The sequence below is a fragment of the Mustelus asterias genome, chromosome 1, assembly GCF_964213995.1.
Source record: "Mustelus asterias chromosome 1, sMusAst1.hap1.1, whole genome shotgun sequence".
Classification (NCBI taxonomy): domain Eukaryota; kingdom Metazoa; phylum Chordata; class Chondrichthyes; order Carcharhiniformes; family Triakidae; genus Mustelus; species Mustelus asterias.
In genome coordinates, this window is record NC_135801.1 from 138,653,519 (window position 1) to 138,664,680 (window position 11,162).

At 44.2% G+C, this 11,162-nt stretch overlaps 1 protein-coding gene across 7 annotated transcripts in view; it reads right to left on the minus strand.

Annotated features, from left to right (window-relative positions):
* Window positions 1-8,571, minus strand: part of rusc2 (RUN and SH3 domain containing 2) — a 107,505-nt gene extending 98,934 nt beyond the window's left edge. For all 7 annotated transcript variants that reach the window (XM_078219465.1, XM_078219464.1, XM_078219461.1 and 4 more), the window contains exon 1: window positions 8,530-8,571. The gene's annotated coding sequence lies outside the window, so the exon portion shown is untranslated. The remainder of the gene's footprint in view (window positions 1-8,529) is intronic.
* Window positions 8,572-11,162: the final 2,591 nt, after the last annotated feature.

An 11,162-nucleotide genomic window follows, 5' to 3' on the forward strand; every position in this document is an offset into this window, starting at 1 on the left:
ACGTCTGGATATAAATTGTCTCATTGGCAGCATGGGTTCATGAAGGGCAGGTCATGTTTGATTCATTTGGTGGAATTCTTTGAGAATATTACATGCACAGTGGACAATGGGGAATGTGGATGTGGTGTATCTGGATTTCCAGAAGGCACTTGACAAGGTACCGCACCAAAGACTGCTGCATAAGATAAAGGTGCACGGTGTTACGGGTAATATATTAGCATGGATAGAAGATTGGTTAACTAACAGAAAGCAAAGAGTGGGGGTAAATGGGTGTTTTTCTGATTGGTGATCAGTGATTAGTGGTGTGCTTCAGGTATCAGTGTTGAGACCGCAATTGTTTACAATTTACATAAACGATTTAGAGTTGGGGACCAAGTGTACCGTGTCAAAATTCGCAGATGACACTAAGATGAGTGGCAGAGCAAAGTGTGCAGAGGACACTGAAAGTCTGCAAAGAGATAGAGATAGTCAAGTGAGTGGGCGTGGGTCTGGCAGATGGAGTACAATGTTGGTAAATGTGAGGTCATCCATTTTGGTAGGAATAACAGCAAAATGGACTATTATTTAAATGGTAAAAAATTGCAGCATGCTGCTGTGCAGAGGGACCTGGGTGTCCTTGTGCAAGGATCACAAGGAGTTGGTTTGCAGGTGCAGCAGGTAATTAAGGCGGCAAATGAAATTTTGTCCTTCATTGCGAGAGAGATGGAGTTTAAAAACAGCAAGGTTATGTTGCAGCTGTATAAGATGCTGGTGAGGCCACACCTGGAGTACTGTGTACAGTTTTGGTCTCCTTACTTGAGAAAGGATATACTGGCACTGGAGGGGGTTCAGAGGAGATTCACAAGGTTGATTCCGGAGTTGAGAGGGTTGGCTTATGAGGAGAGACTGAGTAGACTGGGGCTATGCTCATTGGAATTTAGAAGAATGAGGGGAGATCTTATAGAAACATATAAGATTATGAAGGGAATAGATAAGATAGAAGCAGGGAAGTTGTTTCCACTGGCAGGTGAAACTAGAACTAAAGGGCATGGCCTCAAAATAAGGGGGAGCAGATTTAGGACTGAGTTGAGGAGGGTCTTCACACAAAGGGTTGTGAATCTGTGGAATTCCCTGCCCATTGAAGCAGTTGAGGCTACCTCATTGAATGTTTTTATGGCAAGGATAGATAAATTTTTGAACAGTAAAGGAATTAAGGGTTATGGTGAGCGGGCGGGTAAGTGGAGCCGAGTTCACGAAAAGATCAGCCATGATCTTATTGAATGGCAGAGCAGGCCTGAGGGGCCAGATGGCCTACTCCTGCTCCTAGTTCTTATGTTCTTATTGCATGACACTGATTTTTAGCTCCTCTGTGCATTGTCATAAAACTACTTTTGAAAGTTTCCAGAAGTCATAAACATCAGAACTAATTTCAGACTGTGCCTCCTCCATACTTGTGTAGACCCAAATCCAAATATGGCCAAAAATAGAGCAACCACTGGTGTATTTCCATGTTTTTCCCTTAACTAGTACTTCTGTATTTTCATTAGTGCTACCCAGTGCCTCCTCGGTAAAACTGTTGGACCGAATCTCCTGTTTCTGTACAATACCATATAAACAAATGGCACAAGTTTTAAAAATGCCTTCCTTTATTTCTTAGGCCTTGTGGTTTGTTGAGGATCTTGGAAAACTGAATGTCATCTAATTCCCCTCTAACACTGTTAAAAAAGAAAAGGCGTGTTTGTCTATTTCACAGCAGGCATTGGAAACATCTGAAGTGAAATAGTTGGGAAAATATGAGTGCATATTTTCCAGCATGCAGTATGTGAATGTGGGAAGAGGAAATCAAATTGGAAACTTTGCACTGGATCCCAGCCAATATAGCTCATGAAATTTGCAAGTTTAACTTGAATATGAAATCATATGAATTTAACTTAAATATTATAAACTTTTTTTTCCCCATTTTCCTCAAAATAAGGAGGCGAAGCTTTTCAGCAAGTGATGTCTTAAAAAGGTAGCACTCTTGCCTCAGAGTCACAAGGTCCTGAGATCACGACCCACTCCAGGGCTCGAGTACAAAAATCAAGATGATACTTTAGTGCAGTACCATGGAGTACTGGGCATTTGTAGCTGCCATCTTTCAGATGAGACAGTAAGCTGAGGCCCCATCTGCCCACTCGGGTAGATATAAAAGATTCGATGGCACTACTCTGACGAAGAGCAAGTAAGTTATCCTTGGTGTCCTACACAATATTTCTCCCCAAATCAAAACCAAAAAAGGTTTATCTGATCATTACAACATTGCTGCTGTGGGAGCTCGCTGTGTGCAAATATTTCCTGTAATTGCTGACTACATTTCATTGGCTGTAACGTGCTTTGGGATGTTCTGTGGAAATCAGGATCGACTCCACTGCTCTTCTTTGAAATAGTGCCATGAAATTTTCAGCTCCACCAGAGCAGGCAGACAGGGCCTTGACTTAATTTCACAATCCTAAGACAGTACGTTCGACTGAACAGCATTCCTTCATTACTGCAATGGAGTGTGAGCTTTTGTATTTTGTTTTCAGGTCCTGGAGTGGAACTTGAACCAACAACCTTCTGACTCAGAGGTGAGAGTACTAGCAACTGAACCACAGCTGACACCAAATATTGCAGTGTTTCTAGGAACAGATAATAATTCTGGCACAAACAGCATAAGCAGTCCTTTCTCAATTTATCAAACTATCATTTTTTCAACCACATTATTGATTGATTGACTGGAGGGCTCCTAATGGTATTTCTGCAACACAGCCATATCACTAGTTGTGCAGTAAAATAATACTGTAGCAATATGTATTCAAATAATAGATGAAGTACTATGATGGTTATACAAGAAGTGCTGTGATCACGTTACTGATAAACCTCAGATTGCAAGTAAATAATTTATTTTAATACACTAAGGCTATAAAAATGTAGTTTCTTTAGTGGAGGGAATTCTCTAGTGCAGTGGACATTGGAGGGAATTTGTGTGTGGAGCCAGATGAAGTGGGTGAGGTCCTTAACGAGTACTTTGCATCAATATCCGCAAAGGAGAAGGATGTGGTGGTTCGTGGGTGTAGAAAGGAGGATGTTGACATTCTAGGACATGTTGAGATAAAAAGGGAGGAGGTATTGGTGGACAAGACCCCAGGGCCAGATAGGGTCTATCCCCAATGAGAGGTGAGGGAAGAAATTGCTGAGGCCTTGGCCAAAATCTTTGTATCCTCTTTAGCAACAGGTGAGATACCAGAGGATTGCAGAGTAGCTAACATTGTTCCTCTGTTTAAGAAGGGCAGAAGAGACAATCCAGGAAATTACAGGCCTGTGAGCCTTACATAATTGGTGGGGAAATTATTGGAGAAGATTCTTAGGGACAGGGTATATTCACATCTGTAAAAGAATAGGTTTATTAGCGATAGGTAGCATGGCTTTGTGAAGGGGAGATTGTGTCTCACAAACTTGATTGAGTTCTTTGAGGAAGTGACAATAAAAATTGACCAGGACAGGGCAATGGATGTTGTATACATGGACTTCAGTAAAGCCTTTGATAAGGTTCCTTGTGGCACACTGATACAGAAGGTGAAGTCATATGGGATCCGAAGTGAGCTAGTAAGATGGATACAAAACTGTCTTGGACATAGAAAGCAGAGTGTAGCAGTGGAAGGGTACTTTCCTAACTGGAGGTCTGTGACAAGTGGTGTTTCACAAGGATCAGTGCTGGGGCCTCTGTTGTTTGTAATATATGTAAACGATTTGGAGGAAAATATAGGTGGTCTGATTAGTAAATTTGCAGATGATACAAAAATTGAGGGATTAGCGGATAGGGAGGCGGATTGTCAGAGGATACAAGTCAGCTGGAGACCTGGGCCAAAAGGTGACAGATGGAATTTAACCCGGTCATACGTGAGGTGATACGATTTGGAAGGTCTACTGCAGGTGGAAAGTATACAGTAAGTGGTAGAGCCTTTAGAAATATTAGCATACAGAGGGACCTAAGCTTGCAGATCCACAGCTCCCAGAAGGTGACAACTCAGGTGGACAAGGTGGTCAAGAAGGCATGTGGCATGCTGGCCTTCATCGGTTGAGTAGAAGAATTAGAAAATCATGTTGCAGCTGTATAAGACTTTGGTTAGGCTGCATTTGGAGTAGTGTGTACAATTCTGGTCATCACACTACCAGAAGGACGTTGATGCATTTGGGAAGGGTGCAGAAGAGATTTACCAGGATGTTGCCTGGTTTGGAGAATATGGACTATGAAGAAAGGTTGAACAAACTTGGATTGTTTTAATTGCAGCATCGGAGGGCGAGGGGAACCTGAAGAGGTTTACAAGATTATGACAGCTTTGGATAGAGTCGACAGTCAGAGTCTTTTTCCCAGGGTCGAAGGGTCAATTACTCGGGGCACCGGTTGAAAGTAAGAGGGGGAATGTTTAAAAGAGATGCAAGGGGTAAGTTTTTCACAAAGGGTGGTAAATGCCAGGGACGCGCTGCCTGAGGTGGTGGTGTAAGTGGATTCTAACAATGTTCAAGATAGATCTGGATAGATACATGAATAGGCAGGGAATAGAGGGATATGGAACACGTAGAGGCAAGAAAATATTAGATTAGGGAGGCAACTGTGTCCGCACAGACTTGGTGGGCTGAAGGGCCTGTTCCTATGCTGTACTGTTCTTTGCTCTTTAAGTAAAGAAACTTTAATATCAAAAAAATCTCAGTGATAACAGAAAAAAAACGAGATACTAAAACTTTGAAATAAAATAAAAACAGAAAACATTGGAAATGCACAAACACTTGTCATCGGCAAAGCAGAAAGACTGATTAATATTCCAGGAAATTCAGATGCTGATTATCTACAATAACTCCTGTCAACTATAGTGGCATTTTCTATTTTTGTCACAGTGAAATAACAATTTATATCAAGTTGATTACCCATCAAGTAATGAAATGTTAATACTAAATCACCAGTACATGTTCCCTATACACTCATTTTGTTTCCATAAGCCCTCAGGCTTTTTCCATATATTCCTTCATTGTCAATAATAATAAACACAGCACCTTTAACATCAAAAAATATTCCAAGGCACTTCATGGGAGCATTTTTAGACAAAAGGTCACACTGATCCATAGAAGGAAACATTAGGAGGGGTAACTGAAAGCTTGGTCAAAGAGGATTTAATAGACAAGGGAGAGGAGGAGGAGCTTGGAGTAGAATATCAGAGGTTATGACCTACATGGCTGAAGACATGGCCATACTTTGTGGACAGAAGTGAGTGGGGAATGTTAAAAGACCAGAGTTGGTGCAATGCAGATTTTCCAGAGGCTGTAGAACTGAAGGTGGTTATAAATAGAGAGGAGACAAGAGCAAGGATGGGAATTTTAAAGTTGAGATTTTGGTGGATCATGAGTCAAGAGAGGTCAGATAAAGCAAATTGATAATGGATGACCAGAGCTTGAAGGTGAGGGTATGGGATGCAGAGTTTTCTAACATGGATATGGACATTACTCCTCTGAATTATGTCCGTGTCTACCACTGTTAATTTCTTCTTAGGCAACATTGACTACACCTTCAAGATCATTCAACAATTTTCATTCATATAGCCTGTTTAACACAATGAAACACCTGAAAGTGCTTCACAGAAGCATTGGAAAAAAAGTGACACCAAGACACACAAGGAGATATTAGGTCAGATGACCAAAAGCTTGATCGAAAAGGTAGGTTTTCAGATTGGACTTACAGGAAGAAAGCATGGTAAAGAGGCAGATGTAGGGAGGGAATTCCCAAGTTTAGGGCCGTGACAGTTGACAGTGTGGCCACAATGTTGCTATGATTAAAATCAGGGATGCTCAACAGATAGATGAGCACAGATATCTCAAAGGAATGTAGGACTCAAGGAGATTGTGAAGTTCTTGAGCACTCTGGTAAGCAACATTTGTCTCTCGATAATCCCACAGATGACTCCTTTTTCTGGTGTTATCACCTTGTATTTATCTACAATAAAATAACATCTGGCACTCAGTACTTATCACCACCCCAGGACAATTTATCCAAATCCAATATTTTCGTAGAATAGAATCATAGAATCCCTACAGTGCAGAAGGAGGCCAATTGGCCCATCGAGTCTGAATCGACCACAATCCCACTCAGGCCCTATTCCCATACCCTAGATATTTACCCGGCTAATCCCCCTGACACTAAAGGGCAATTTAGCATAGCCAATCCACCTAACCCGCACATCTTTCGGATTGTGGGAGGAAACCGGAGCACCTGAAGGAAACCCACGCAGACACGGGAAGAACGTGCAAACTCCACATACAGACAGTGACCTGAGGCCAGAATTGAACCCGGGTCCCTGGTGCTATGAGGCATCAGTGCTAACCACTGTGCCACCCATGTCTGCTTGTTTTATATTATTTACAGCTCCATTGCTCACATTCAACAAAAAAAAACTCTGTCCCTACTTCCATCTTGTTTAAATACAACATGAACAATGATGCCCCAGCACAGAACCCTGAAGCGGCCTGCTAATCAAACTCTTCAGGCCAGATTTTCACGGCCAAGGCAGGTAGCTCGAGTCAGGGAATTTCCTGACATGGTAGACCTGCCTTGATTTAAAGGGTGCTGATAAATCCAATTTTTACTCTGGGGAATGAGTCAGGCCTACTGACCCCAGGAGAAGATCCTAGCACCACAGAAGTGATTGAGTGCTGAGGTGAGCTGGTTATAAGCTCCACTCTGATTCTCAGTGACTTGTGCCTATAACTTTAGAAACTGTTAGGCCCTCTAGCCTTGCCTCTTATACTCATGTCATCCCTAAACTCATGCTTCAACCCATCCCCATTGGTTCTACACCTCAATGCCAACCACCCACTCCCATGGCCACTCATGCCTCCCCATCCGCCCTAGCCCTTCATACCCCAATGCCACCTCCAAAGCCACTTTCCTCAATACCTACAATGGATTGAAGTCAGTAGCCATATCGAGATGAAAGAGCATCTTGACAAATACAGCTCTCACACCTACACACTTGACAGTGAAAAAATCTCTAATATAAGGAACCTATTCAAAGCTTTTTACATCTCGTGGTTAATCTCCTATATAAACAAACTTCAATTTAGACCCAGATCAAACAGCTAATCATCCAATTGCCTCTCTAATCTGTCAATCAGATCATGAGCCCGGAATATCTACTGAGATAATTGTAGCTTTTAAAACTCAATCATAGAATAGATCATGGAATCCCTACAGTGCAGAAGGAGGCCATTTGGCTCATCGAGCCTGCACCGACAACAGTCCCACCCAGGCCCTATCCCCATAGCCCCACCTATTTTCCCTGCTAATCCCTCTGACACTAATGGGTAATTTACTATAGCCAATCAACCTAACCTGCACATCTTTGAACTGTAGGAAGGAACCCCACACAGACACAGGGAGAACATACAAACTCCACACAGTGACCCGAGGCCAGAATTGAACCCAGGTCCCTGGCGCTGTGAGGCAGCTGTGAAGCAGCAGTGCTAACCACTATGCCGCCCCAGGCAAGCATCCATGATAACATAATAAGATACCTTAGTGAAATAGCAACAAATAACCGTTGGAATAGACTTTTTTCTAAGATATAACAGATGATATGTCAATCGCAGCAATCCAGTAGTTTTTTAAAATTCTCACTGACAGCTTCAGCCTGTCATTTTCAACTTTTAAAAAGCAGAGGATTTAAAAATCTTCCAATCATAAAGCTGGAACAAACCTTATCTGCCCTTCTTTGTCTTTTACATCTACTCCATCAATTTGTGGCTTATACTGCAGGTTAAAGCCCTGGCAACAGCCAGAATGGGGTCTGATTAACTCAGCACTCAGTTAAAATGGCCCTGCAGAAACCTAACCCACTTCATGCCTTCTGATCTTGTCCACCAAACTCCAGGCTTTGGCTCTGCTTTTATTCCCTTGGCAGGTTTTTTTTAATGTTGTTCCCCACTTGTTAAACCATTTAAACTTTGAAAAATTGCTTTACTGCAAATTGATGGCCTGTTTGGTATGAGACCAGATCTTATTGCTGGAATTTATTAAATTACAGCTGTGCGTTGCTAGGGGCAGCAGCAGGCTGACAAATGGAACATAACAAAAACGCACGAACAGTTGATGGAATAGTCACGGCAAGATCAGCACAAGGGAAATTAAACACATTTTCACCCGTAATTAATCACTCTTGTAAATTTGATCGAATCCCTTTGATCCATATGTCAACCAAGATAAATTCTGGAATTGACACACAACCCTTCCTATTCAATGTCACCATAAACTCCCCAAACTGTGTGAACAGCCGAGACCCGACAAGATTCAAGTCACCCAGTCCCAGGTTAACAGTAAAAACACATCACAACCTGGACCCACGCTCCCGGGAGGAGCTGCACTCAATCTGAATAAACAAGCCGGACACTACCCGAGGCCGGAGGTTGTCACAGGGGGAAGAACAGCAGCGACAACCTCCCCGGCCTGCTCTGTCAGCCACAACCCGACTCCCAGCCCCCACTTACCAGCCTCACACCCCGGCCGCTCCGTAACCCCGACTGATCGAGCCCGGCAAAAACGTCAAAACAACCCCGCCCCCAGTGTCAATCAAAGCGGCTGGAGCTGCAGCACCGCCCCCAACCCCAGAGAGCCAATCACAATGCCCAGAGCCAGCCCATCACAATGCCTACAGTCAACAATCACGAACCCCACATTTTGAGCCATTCCCAAATCCAAGATCCAATCCCAAATCCCACAATGAGCCAATCCCAAATTCCACAGTGACCCAATCCCAAACCCCACAGTGAGCCAATCCCAACTCCCACAGTAAGGTCACCCCCGCAGTGAGCCAACCCCAAATCCCAGATCCCACCATGAACTGTCCTTACAAGTGAGCGAATCCCAAACCTCACAGTGAGCTGTCTCCAAATCCCTAAGTGAGCAAATCCCAAACCCTACAATGACCCAATCACAAATCTCTGAGCCAGGGCAGCACGGTGACACAGTAGGTAGCACTGCTGCCTCACAGTGCCAGGCAGCGGGTTCAATTTCAGCCTCGGGTCACTGTCTATATGGAGTCTGCACATTCTCCCCGTGTCTGCATGGGTTTCCTCTGGGTGCTCCAGTTTCCTCCCATAGTCCAAAGATGTGTGGGTTAGGCCATGCTAAATTGCCCCATAGTGTCAGAGGGATTAACAGGGTAAATACCTGGGGTTACAGGGATAGGGCCTGGGTGGGATTATTGTCGGTGTAGGCTCAATGGGCCGAATGGCCTCCTCCTGCACTGTAGGGATTCTATAATTCTGTTCTTTGAATCCCAAATCACACAGCAAGCCAATACCAATTCCCAAACCTTCACAGTGAGCCAATCCCAAACTCCGTAGTGAGACAATCTCAAACCCACACAGTGAGCCAATCTCAAACCCCGCAGTGAAACAATCCCAAATCCCAGTGACACAATCCCAAATTCCACGGTGACCCAATCCCAAACCCCAGTGACTCAATCCCAAACCCCACAGTGAGCCAATCCCAAACCCCACAGTGAGACATCTCAAACCCCCACAGTGAGCCAATCCCAAACCCACACAGTGAGCCAATCTCAAACCCCGCAGTGAAACAATCCCAAATCCTACAGTGACACAATCCCAAATTCCACAGTGACCCAATCCCAAACCCCAGTGACTCAATCCCAAACCCCACAGTGAGCCAATCCCAAACCCCACAGTGAGACATCTCAAACCCCCACAGTGAGCCAATCCCAAACCCCGCAGTGAAACAATCCTAAATCCTACAGTGACACAATCCCAAATTCCACGGTGACCCAATCCCAAACCCCAGTGACTCAATCCCAAACCCCACAGTGAGCCAATCCCAAACCCCACAGTGACTCAATCCCAAACCCCACAGTGAGCCAATCCCAAACCCCACAGTGACTCAATCCCAAACCCCACAGTGAGACAATCCCAAACCCCACAGTGAGCCAATTCTAATTCCCACAATGAGCCAATCCTAAACCCCACAGTAAAACAATCCCAAACCTCATGAGCCAATCCCAAACCCCACAGTGAGCCAATCCCAAACCCAACAGTGAGCTGCCTCCATAACATTTAAACCCCAAAGTGAAGTGTCCCCAAATCCCAAACCTCACAGTGCACCATCACCAAACCCCAACCCCAGTTTCATCCCCACAGTGAGCCATCTACAGTGAGCTTTCCCCAAACTGAGCCAACTCCATCCGCAAACCCAAAAGCCATACTCAGAGCTGCCCCCACAGTGAGCCTTCGCCATGCCAACCCCATCCCTAAACCTCAACATCAGGATGGTCTCCATTCTGAAATCCCAACCCAACGGCAAAGTGAGCCTTCCCAAAATCACATGCCCACCCAGAACCAATCCCATAGTGAGCCAACAGCACACAGCAGGGGCCATCCTCACATACCAGGGCCATCCTCACACCAGAGCAACTCCCATCCCACAACCCCACATTCCAAATCCATTCCCATACCATTGCTTCAGAACCACTCCTAAACCCAGCCAAACAAACCAAAACCAGTCCCTCATCCTCACTCCCACCTATCATACAATGCATTCCTTTGATGCAGCAAATAAAGTGTATTTACCAACACTGTCAAGTGCTGTTCATTTTGGAGTTAAATGTGAATTTACAAAAGAAAGCTATAGTACTGGAATAAAAATAGCAAGTGCTGGAAATACACAGCAGGTCTGCCAGCATCTGTGGAGAGAGACACGGTTCTAACATTTCAAGTCTAAACCTCAGAAGAGATGCAAATGTACATACGAACGCGGTGGACAATGGGGAACCGGTGGATGTGGTGTACCTGGATTTCCAGAAAACATTCGATAAGGTCGACATAAGGCTGCTGCATAAGATAAAGGTGCACGACGTTACGGGTAATGTATTAGCGTGGATAGACCATTGATTAACAAACAGAAAGTAAAGAGTGGGGATAAATGGGTGTTTTTCTGATTGGCTATCAGTGACTAGTGGTGTGCCTCAGGGATTAGTGTTGGGGCCATAATTGTTTACAATTTTACATAGATGATTTGGAGTTGGGTGTCCAAGTGTAGTGTGTCAAAGTTCACAGATGACACTAATTTGAGCGGTAGTGCAAAGTGTGCAAAGAACACTGAAAGTCTG